Genomic DNA, 12,186 nt, shown 5'->3' on the forward strand with positions numbered 1-12,186 from the left:
TTATCTGTAAATTCTCATTACTTGAAGCCGCTCCGTCGTTGTAAACATGTCTAACCGACTACGCCGCAATTGGCATACTTTAAAAGCATTAATAAGGGCTTCACCAAAGCAAAAAAAAGTAATTCTGTGTTCAGCGTCTAATGATTTAGTCACCGCCATATGCGAGATAGCCCTCAATGCTCTAAAAGGTAAAATACCTTTATCAAAGCGGCAAATTGGCATACTTAAAAAGTGGCGTAAAATTATAAAAAAGCTGAGCGATAAAAAATTTACAATTGTAAAAAAGAAACGCCTGGTGAAGCAGTCCGGCGGCTTTATTGGCTCTCTTTTGGGTTTTGCTATACCGTTGCTGACTGCCTTCTCACTAACCGCTAATGGAATATGCTGAGAAAATGTACCTGGTCCCCAAACAAGATATGGACCGTTTACAGCGTCCCCCACAGCGAGAGGCCGACATACGTGAAGTTGTCATGCAACGCCTAGATACAGAAATTAACGCTATCTTAAACAGCAATAATTTATCAGAGGATGAAAAGATAAAAAGATACACTACTGTACTGCAGAAATACTTGATGCATGCTAAACAGAGCGAAGGGGAGAAGATCCGCATAACACTTTTAATGCCTGCTGATGAAACAGCCTCTCTCCCTTTACACTTCCAGGACATTGTCTCAGTAGACACTTTGACGAAGGCCTGCGAGCCGAAACGCGTCAGAGGATCCACCAGCTACTGATGTCTGTTCAATAAATTTTCTTTTAGTCACCACCTTTGTTTTACCCTGTGTTCATGGCTGTGCAGCGCCATTCTTTCGGCTTGGCTGAATGATTTTTCCTGTCTCACTAGATACGACTGACAATCTGATTCGTGAGGTTGTTACGAATGTGAACACCCGCTTCAAGAAAAATGCAGAGTTATTGCTCAGTAAAATGTTTCAGGCTAAACATATTAAAAGCTGGAATGACAAAGGGGAATTTATTTATAAAAAACAGGTTATACCAGGCTCTAATTTACTGGCTTTGGTACGCGGTGTTACACAAAGTCACACTGTTACACAGCGTAAAATACCCCAGGGTTGGAGTCCTTTTCTGTCTGCGATGGCTGAACTGAATATCCCCTCATCGGTTGTAGGTAATGCGACAAATAGAGAATGCCTGGATGGCTTAAAAATACGGGCCCACGATACAACACCCCCTCCTTCATCATCCCTTTTACCCCTTCAGAAAAGAACCTCTGATTTACGTTACAGTTCTTTAAGCGCCCCTGGTTTAACATCACCTCCTGGGTATTTACTAAACAAGAGGAGGGGTAGTCCATTAACGCCTTCGACTGACTGGCTGAAACTGTAAATAAACTGTTATTTTTTTCCCCCAGTGTAAATAAGACATTTATTGCATTCCCTCTATACTATGTAGCGTACTAACATAACGACTCTAGATGTATTTAGTCTATTAATGCCTTAACTGCCGTTTAATACCTTATTTACTTTTTTACTTGTAAATACGACTTGTAATTATTTCATGCTTGAAAATGTTGTATCTTTTAAAAAATAAAATAAACAATTTTTGACTATTATACACTTGTGCTTTTTATTTTTACTGCGTGGATAATGCATCAGCGCTATAGTTCAGAATTGTTTCAATATACGCCCGATATGCGTACAGATTATTGGATTGCGATATGAGTCTGTCCCCCAAAGTCACATCTAACTGATTGAAAAGTTTTGCTTTCGGATAATTTATTAGACTCACGCGTGCTCCATCAGCAATCGGTGCATTGTCCTGTTTGACGATCTTACATGTAATGTAAATCAAAGTATTATTGAGGTCGAAATAATGTTCCCCGCTGCCAGCGATATAAAACTCCAACGGAGCCGTTTCTGAATGGGCGGCCAACGGCTGTATTTCCACATACAGACTTTTTTCTATGCTCGTCTGTGTAGGCTGTATTTCAAAGATATCCAGTTCGGATTTAGCGCATTCTATGGAGTTGGTGTGAATAAACGCCATGATGAAATAACTTTTTTTTGTCTTGTCAAATGAATCAAAAGATGTCGTTTAAGTTCCGTCGTGAGGTTTTTTTCTTCTTTCTGACGTTGCGACTGTTCTTTTTGTTTTGATAACATGCGGTGCTGGGTGGGAATGCAACGCTGCGCTTGCGTTTGCCTTTATCATTGCTTCTACTGATGTACACGAGACCGGACCCATCTTGTGCTGCACCACCCATTTTATTCGTCACCGCTGTTGAAACACGCCCCACAACATCTCTAGCGATATTTAGTGCTGCAGTTTTTACATGAGGATTTACAATATCAAAGCCGCGTCTGAATAACGGCACCGCCCGTCTAAACAGACTGCGGAAAACGCCTGCTAATCCACGGCCGTACATATACTGTAAGGGCTCCCATGAAAACCCTGTAAGCCATTTCCCGCTTGTGCTCTATAGTACATACTGTAAACCTGTGACTCTCCATAATTTTTAACGCCCACCATGTTGCCGGTCCCTTCAATACAAAGAGCCTTTGCGAGGCCGAAAGTGTGGTTTTACAACAACGTTCTTATTTTGGTCGTTCTTTATCTCGATTATAATGCAATCGATGTGATATTTACTGACGGGTATGTAATCAGGTTTTATGTAGCGCTGCGTAATGATATCATTATTATTGCCGGTGATTTCAACGGTACGCAGTAGTGGGACAAAACTGTGACCTACGCGTTGATGCATAATGATGTCTGTATAAACAAATATTGTATAAAAGCCATTTTTTATATCTGCACATATTTTAGACCTTTTTTCAATTTTATCGATGTTATTAGAATCCATGCCTAGAATGTTCATCATACATTCTGTGGCTGTAAAGCGTTGTGTGCCCACAACAGACACTGTTCTTTCAAAGTCGTCATATTTCAATTTCACTTTGCTGCTGACCATCGCCTCATTAATAGACCTAACCAATTCATTAATATCACTATAATAACCCGGTTTCACCATGAAGTTTGATTTAATTGCGCTTAGCGGTTCTACATGTATTGTGCTGTCTGGCGCAGCATTACATATCTGCGGACTTAGTTGTATTACAGATACGTTACCATCCACGTTTTCAAATGTATTCCAAGTATGCGGATACTGTATTTCTGTTAAAGCAACCTCCCATTCACCTTTTAAAATAATGGGCTTGGCTAGTTTTGTCGTATAATTAGAAATGTCATTTTGGGGGAACGTTTCATATGACGCATTACTAGGCAACGTTACATAAAATGTAATATCCTCCATGGCGGCGTATTTTTACAAACGTGTTAGTTGTGCTTTTTTATCCAGCTGTTGGGTACCCCCAACATTTAACGTAATAGACGATTTTACGCCTTACGCTTTTTTGTTTTAATATCTTCTCAATTCTGTAAACACGATTTAAATTCTTTGGTATTTTTTGTATCTCTTCAGCGTAGAATGAGCCTTCTATGGCCTCACCAGCGCTTTCTGTAAGCTTATACAGAGGTTTTACGCCTTTCGTGCGTACATCAGCAATAATAAATATTTCATCTGTAAAACACTGTTCATAACCCTTTGTAAAAACGCCTTTATACTTTGATATCTGAACGTGGTCACCAATTTTTAAAAGTGGCTTAAGTTTCTTAGAACTCACATGTGTCCCATAAAAAGTCTTCCAAACGGGGATAGAATTCGCTTGTGTTACATCCTTTGGCGCACACTTAATGGTGCGATGTGGCGTGTGGTTATAGCTTTATATTAAGTCTGATAACACATCGTTGTACCGGTGCATATTATGAGCTGTGAAAAAGCGCCACATTTTCGTTTTTAATGTCCTATTAAAGCGCTCAACAACGGCGGCCTTAACTGAGTTGCCTGAGATGAAACTGATAACGCCATATTTTTTGAGCAGTATATTAACATTCTTATTCAAGAATTCTTTACCCCCGTCAGTTTGTAACTTTTGAGGCACGCGGCCCTCTAAGAAAATTTCCTGCAACGCAGGAGCGACGCTTAACCCAGTGTATTTTGCAACAATTTTCGCCAAGGCATATTTTGACAAAATATCAATAACCGTCAGAATATAGCGGCAGCCGTCATTAAAGTTGGCAAAATCAATCATTGATACGAGGTCTGCCTGCCATTGCGAATCCACATTCGAAACGAAAACTCTGTATGCCGCCAAAGGAACCCGGCGTTTTCGGCGTGTAATATATTTTTCGTAATTGTGCATCTGTTTTTTTTTTTTTTTGATCTTGTATGGCTGTGCATTCTTTAATAGTGTTTCATAAAACAATATAATGTTTCTATGATCCTTTCCACAGCTGTTTAAAGCGTTACTGATATCCTGTTGAACCTCACATAAGTTATCACTCAGGATAGCCAAACAGTGAAAATAATCATGCTTATTGCTTGTGTTTCTCCTGATAAGCATATCAATCAGTAATTATTCACAATGCCGGAATAATGCCCCACCCCCTTCTGCCATTGAGGATGTTCACACGACACCGCTATTCTCAATTAACACCGCATGTGTTTGTCTGGCCTGTCATTGTGACCCCACACCCCTCTGCCAACGAGGATGTTGATTCAACTGCTATGAAATGCATTTCAAAGCATTTCAAAGACATTTGAAATGCCTTATTTACTTTTTTACTTGTAAATAAGCCTTGTAATTAATTCATGCTTGAACCTGTAGTAGTTTTTAAAAATAAAATAAATATTTTTGACTATTATACACTTGTGTTTTTTTATTTTTTATATATGCCTGTTGCGTCTAACACACGTACAGACTCTATACAAATAAAAAATATATAAAAAGAGTTTATTCTCTTAAAGCAGTATTCTGTCTGAATTTAAAAAAATGTAGTCTTTTGAAATGCCTTATTTACTTTTTTACTTGTAAATACGACTTGTAATTATTTCATGCTTGAAACGGTTGTAGCGTTTAAAAATAAAATAAATATTTTTGACTCTTATACACTTGTGCTTTTTTATTTTTATGTATCCCTGTTGCGGCTAACACACGTACAGACTCGATACAAATTAAAAAATAAAAAAAGAGTTTATTCTCTTAAAGCAGTATTCTGTCTGAATTTAAAAAAAATTGCTATGCCCACTTTTCATCGTCTTTTGAAATTTTCTGACATGCGCACTGCGTTATTTCAGAATAAACCTGTCCAGACTTGCCCGTATGAAAAAAAAACATGTTCGGGAATGTCCCAAAAGCCTATAAACATGCCCGGACATACCCCCGCGTATGTATACGCCCCCTCCAATCTACGTCAACAGTACGCACCAATCACAAAAAAAGAATAAAAAATACACATCATAATAAAAAATTGGCGCTGGGGGTGTCAACCACGTTTTTTTGGCGTAGGGGGCGTCAACCGCGAGTTTTTGGCGCAGGGGGCGTCAACCTCAAAAATTGGCGCAGGGGGCAGGGCCGGATACGAAAGGGGCGGGACCGGATACAGAAGGGGCGGGACATGTGGGTGGGGTTATGGTCAAAGGGGGTGTGGCTTATGGTAAAAGGGGGCATGGCACAGATGCAGTGGATCATTCTGTATTTTTGGAACGTGTAGCGCAATACCAAAGAGTACGACAAAATTTTAATGCTGCGGAACATTTTGAACATTTTCAATTTGTAAATCTTGATCGAATACCATCATTTTCAGTGGCATTACAGGCGGTACATGATTCTATACAGTGTACATTGAATAGACTACTGCTCGACATAGGACCCCATGACATGGTGCAATTACGTCTAGACGGTGACACGTTAAATAGAGCTTTATACTCTATTAAACACTCTAAGGATGCCTTAAGTGCTGAGACGTTTTTGGAACATGCGGCAAACATGTTACAAAGCAACGCTGAGGTTCTTGGTGACGGTACTTTAAGACTATTGGTCATAACTGTTAAGAACAGAGTTGGTGGCGTGATGCACCGTAGACGCATTAATTCAACGCCTTACAGTCGCATAGTAATCAAAAAAAGACAATTACTCTTTGACTTAAATAACGACAGCCATAACTTGTGTCTAGCAGCCAGTCTTTGTGCCCTGTTAGAAAAGAGAGATACTGCTGACGCGGTGTTACTGGAGAAAGCACGTTTGATACATCGCACACTGGGTATTCCTGATGATCGTCTAGTCAGTTTTAGCGACATACCAGACTTTGAAAAACACTTGAAAGTAACCATTAAAGTGTTCTACCACAATCGTGGAGAATGGCAGTTTTTTAATACAAGTGAGCCCTGCAAAGAGCGTGTTTTATTTATATACCATGAAGACACCCATTACTATGGAGTAAAAAAAATAAACGCTTTCATTGGTGCCAATTACTTTTGCGATTTTTGTCATACTCCATTCGATCACAAAAATAATCATTCATGCCGTTATTTTTGCCGTTTGTGCCACAGACAGAATTTTGTTGAGGTCATAGCAGACATGCCTAGGTGCCCTATGTGTCGGGCATTTTGTCGTTCACAGGATTGTTTGAGTGAACACAAGAAATTAGCCCAAGCTGCTAAAATAGATTGTAAGCGCAAGAAATACTGCGACAGTTGCGGTCGCTACACGGATGACGATCATGAGGAATGCAGAGGTTTGCAGTGTAGAGTCTGTTATGCTTACATCGCCAGTTTTTACAAACACCTGTGCTACATGCGCCCATACAAACCACCGGTCCTCACTGACAACTACATTTTTTATGACTTTGAGTGCATGCAGGAGACGGGTGTACACATACCAAATTATGTCTACGCCATGCCTTTAAGGGATGATGAAGAAAAAAGTCGTGCCCATCCTTTAGACGGCACTGAGGGTTGGGCATTCCAGGGTCCAGAGTGTTTGGCTGATTTTGTAAAAAAATTCATAGACCGGCCCTTTAGGGGGTACACTTTCATCGCACATAATGCCGGCCGTTACGATGCGTATTTTGTGGTGCAACAGCTGCTTAAAGAGAAGATAAAAATAGATTTACTAGCACAAGGCGGTAAATTATTATGTGTAACAATACCTGATCTGAATATCATATTTATCGACTCTTTAAATTTCCTCCCCATGAAACTCAGCAAGTTGCCACAGGCCCTGGGGTTTACAGGCAGTAAAGGACATTTCCCAAACTTTTTTAACACTGTACAGAATCAAAATTACAGCGGTTCTATGCCCTCTATAGAGCATTACGGTCCCCAGTACATGATGGCTGATGAGAAACCGGGGTTCATGACATGGTATGAAGCGAACAAACATTGTGATTTCAACTTTCAGGCTGAGCTTAAAAGCTATTGCATTGAGGATGTAAAAATTTTGAAGAAAGCCTGTATCTGCTTTAGAAACAGTGTCATAGAAATGACAGAGCATACGGTAATGAGCGACCGTGAGTCTCAGCTTGGTGAAGAATCGGTCTATAATGTGGACCCCTTTCAGCTGACAACACTCGCCTCTGTGTGCATGGCTATGTTTCGGCTCAAATTTTTACCAAGTAACACCATCGCCATTGTACCCCCTGACAATTACAACATCACAAAAAACCGCTTCTCTACGCTCGCCACTCAGTGGCTACTGTATGTGTCTTACAAGGAGAATATAGTCATACAACAAGCTTTAAGGGGCGGTGAAAAGAAGGTGGGTAACTATTTTCTGGATGGTTATGCGGTGATTAATGGTGTTCAAACAGCCTTTGAATTCAACGGCTGTTTTTACCACGGCTGTCCCATGTGTTACAATGAAAAAGATACAAACACTGTTACATCTCTTACATATGGTCAATTGTACCACAAAACAGCCATCAAAACACATTTTCTAAAAACCAAATGTGGCTCTGCGGTTCGTGAGCTGTGGGAGCACGAGTGGAAACACATGTTAGAGACCGATATGGATCTAAAGGCGTTTCTACTTAAAACTGATTTTCCACAACCCATGAACCCCCGTGATGCACTTTACGGCGGCCGCACAAACGCTATTAAGCTGTACCACAAAGCAGCGCCCGGTGAAGTATACATTACTATGATTTTACCAGCTTGTATCCTTTTATCAACAAAACCAAAATGTATCCCACCGGTCACCCTAAGATCATCTATGAGAATTTTTTCTCTTTTGACAGGTACTTTGGGGTTGCTAAAGTAAAAGTCTATCCGCCTAGAGACTTATTTTTCCCCATCCTTCCTGTTAAAATGAATGGCAAGCTAATGTTTCCGCTATGCAGCACATGCGCCGTCACCAACCAGACGACGCCTTGCTGTCATACGAATGAGGAGCACTCATTGACCGGTACATGGTGTACGGTTGAAATTCAGGCCGCGTTGAAAAAAGGGTACCGGTTGTGTAAAATTTTTGAAATTTGGCACTTTGAACATTATACAGACAAATTGTTTGCTAAATACATTAAGGTGCACCTCAGGGACAAACAGGAGGCATCTGGATACCCCAGCTGGTGTACAGATGATGCCAAAAAACAAAAATACATCAGCGAGTATTTTTCAAAAGAGGGTATACGTTTACGCGGTGATAAAATAGACATTAACCCTGCAAAAAGACAAATTTCTAAACTGTTTCTAAATTCTTTGTGGGGTAAATTCGGTCAAAAGACTAATTTACAAAATACAAGTATTGTAACAAGCCCTGATGAACTTTTTGGTTACGCATTTTCAACGCAATACGATGTGTCATCTTTAGACTTCCTAGATGATGACACGGCCATGGTTAGCTGGAAGTATACAAAGGAAGGATACACTGTAGGTCGTAATGTCAATATTTTTATTGCCTGTTTTACGACTGCCTATGCCCGTCTTGAACTGTACAATGTTTTGGACAAGCTACAAGAGAGGTGTCTCTACAATGACACTGACTGCAAAACAGGTGACTGGAATCCGCCTCTGGGTGACTACTTAGGGGAGCTGACTATTGAACTACCGACTGGTACACACATTACAGAATTTGTTTCCGCTGGCCCCAAGACTTACGGTTACAAGCTTTCCACTGGTAAAACGTGTCTAAAAGTTAAAGGTATAACACTGAACGCTGCAAACGCTGAATTGATTAACTTTGACACTTTAAAAGATATTGTCCTGGACTACCCCTTACACTCTGATCCTGAATATCAGAAAAAGATTGTGGTACAACAGGCGGGGATTGTCCGAAATAAACGTTACTGGCAGATTGAGACTCGTCCTCTACAGAAAACACAAAAGTGTGTGTACACGAAGTGACAGCTGACCAACGACTTCACAACCCTACCCTTTGGTTACTAATTATAAATCTGTAATGGATATCAGGCTTCAACATCCTTTCTCGTGCATTTTAGCCGGACCGTCAAATTCAGGGAAAAGCTATTTTGTTAAACAGATTTTGCAACATTCTAGCACTCACTTGTCGCACCGGCCTGATAACATCGTATGGTTTTATGCTTGCTGGCAAAATCTTTATGATGAACTGTTAACCACTATGCCACACATTAGATTTATTGAGGGTATACCCGCTACATTTAATGACGATGCTCTTTTTCCCCCTGGTAAAGTGAATTTGACAATCGTTGATGACTTGATGGAAGCCGCCAGTGAGAGCTCTGAAATTGAAAAAGCATTCACCAAGTATGTGCATCACAGAAACCTCAGTATCATGTACCTCGTAAAAAATGTTTTTGCCAAGGTAAAAAAAGCAGAACCATAAATTTAAACACTAAATATATGGTTCTTTTTAAAAATCGTAGGGATAAATTACAAATTAACACCTTAGCGCGTCAAATGTATCCTGGTAAATCACACTTCTTTTTAGAGGCTTTTAAAGATGCCACACGTGTCCCCTATGGTTTTTTGTTAGTAGATTTAAGAGCCACGACCCCTGATGAGTACCGCTTAAGAACCGGTATCTTTCCGCCTGACACCCCCACAGTCTATGTTTATAAAAAAAACAGTTCTTAAAAGAGATAATTATCTGTAAATTCTCATTACTTGAAGCCGCTCCGTCGTTGTAAACATGTCTAACCGACTACGCCGCAATTGGCATACTTTAAAAGCATTAATAAGGGCTTCACCAAAGCAAAAAAAAGTAATTCTGTGTTCAGCGTCTAATGATTTAGTCACCGCCATATGCGAGATAGCCCTCAATGCTCTAAAAGGTAAAATACCTTTATCAAAGCGGCAAATTGGCATACTTAAAAAGTGGCGTAAAATTATAAAAAAGCTGAGCGATAAAAAATTTACAATTGTAAAAAAGAAACGCCTGGTGAAGCAGTCCGGCGGCTTTATTGGCTCTCTTTTGGGTTTTGCTATACCGTTGCTGACTGCCTTCTCACTAACCGCTAATGGAATATGCTGAGAAAATGTACCTGGTCCCCAAACAAGATATGGACCGTTTACAGCGTCCCCCACAGCGAGAGGCCGACATACGTGAAGTTGTCATGCAACGCCTAGATACAGAAATTAACGCTATCTTAAACAGCAATAATTTATCAGAGGATGAAAAGATAAAAAGATACACTACTGTACTGCAGAAATACTTGATGCATGCTAAACAGAGCGAAGGGGAGAAGATCCGCATAACACTTTTAATGCCTGCTGATGAAACAGCCTCTCTCCCTTTACACTTCCAGGACATTGTCTCAGTAGACACTTTGACGAAGGCCTGCGAGCCGAAACGCGTCAGAGGATCCACCAGCTACTGATGTCTGTTCAATAAATTTTCTTTTAGTCACCACCTTTGTTTTACCCTGTGTTCATGGCTGTGCAGCGCCATTCTTTCGGCTTGGCTGAATGATTTTTCCTGTCTCACTAGATACGACTGACAATCTGATTCGTGAGGTTGTTACGAATGTGAACACCCGCTTCAAGAAAAATGCAGAGTTATTGCTCAGTAAAATGTTTCAGGCTAAACATATTAAAAGCTGGAATGACAAAGGGGAATTTATTTATAAAAAACAGGTTATACCAGGCTCTAATTTACTGGCTTTGGTACGCGGTGTTACACAAAGTCACACTGTTACACAGCGTAAAATACCCCAGGGTTGGAGTCCTTTTCTGTCTGCGATGGCTGAACTGAATATCCCCTCATCGGTTGTAGGTAATGCGACAAATAGAGAATGCCTGGATGGCTTAAAAATACGGGCCCACGATACAACACCCCCTCCTTCATCATCCCTTTTACCCCTTCAGAAAAGAACCTCTGATTTACGTTACAGTTCTTTAAGCGCCCCTGGTTTAACATCACCTCCTGGGTATTTACTAAACAAGAGGAGGGGTAGTCCATTAACGCCTTCGACTGACTGGCTGAAACTGTAAATAAACTGTTATTTTTTTCCCCCAGTGTAAATAAGACATTTATTGCATTCCCTCTATACTATGTAGCGTACTAACATAACGACTCTAGATGTATTTAGTCTATTAATGCCTTAACTGCCGTTTAATACCTTATTTACTTTTTTACTTGTAAATACGACTTGTAATTATTTCATGCTTGAAAATGTTGTATCTTTGAAAAATAAAATAAACAATTTTTGACTATTATACACTTGTGCTTTTTTTTTATGTAGCCCTGTTGCGGCTAACACACGTACAGACTCTATACAAATAAAAAATATATAAAAAGATTATGTCTGGGGAGGGATTCGAACACACGAGGACATACGTCCATTGGATCTTGAGTCCAACGCCTTAAACCACTCGGCCACCCTGACACTTGAGGGGTTTATCCCCTTAAAGCAGTATTCTGTCTGAATTTTAAAAAAAATTGCTATGCCCTCTTTTCATCGTCTTTTGAAATTTTCTGACATGCGCACTGCGTTATTTCAGAATAAACCTGTCCAGACTTGCCCGTATGAAAAAAAAACATGTTCGGGCATGTCCCAAAAGCCTATAAACATGCCCGGACATGCCCCCGCGTATGTATACGCCCCCTCCAATCTATGTCGACAGAACGCACCAATCACAAAAAAGAATAAAAAATACACATCATAATAAAAAATTGGCACAGGGGGTGTCAACCGCAGTTTTTTGGCATAGGGTGCGTCAACCACAAGTTTTTGACTCAGGGGGTGTCAACCTCAAAAAATTGGCGCAGGGGGTGGGGCCGGATACGGAAGGGGCGGGACCGGATACTGAAGGGGCGGGACATGTGGGTGGGGTTTTGGCCAAAGTGGGCGGGGCTTAGGGTAAAATGGGGTGTGGCACCTGTCAAAAAAAGTTTGACATAATGTATGCCT

The 12,186-nt window shown here is 40.4% G+C and overlaps 1 non-coding gene across 1 annotated transcript; it reads right to left on the reverse strand.

The window, feature by feature from the left end:
• Positions 1-11,577: 11,577 nt before the first annotated feature.
• TRNAL-CAA (transfer RNA leucine (anticodon CAA)) lies at positions 11,578-11,661 on the reverse strand. The gene has a single exon. It is a non-coding gene; the product is annotated as a tRNA-Leu (tRNA).
• Between the last annotated feature and the right edge of the window lie 525 nt (positions 11,662-12,186).

The sequence above is a fragment of the Ascaphus truei genome, chromosome 1 (genome assembly GCF_040206685.1).
Source record: "Ascaphus truei isolate aAscTru1 chromosome 1, aAscTru1.hap1, whole genome shotgun sequence".
Classification (NCBI taxonomy): Eukaryota; Metazoa; Chordata; class Amphibia; order Anura; family Ascaphidae; genus Ascaphus; species Ascaphus truei.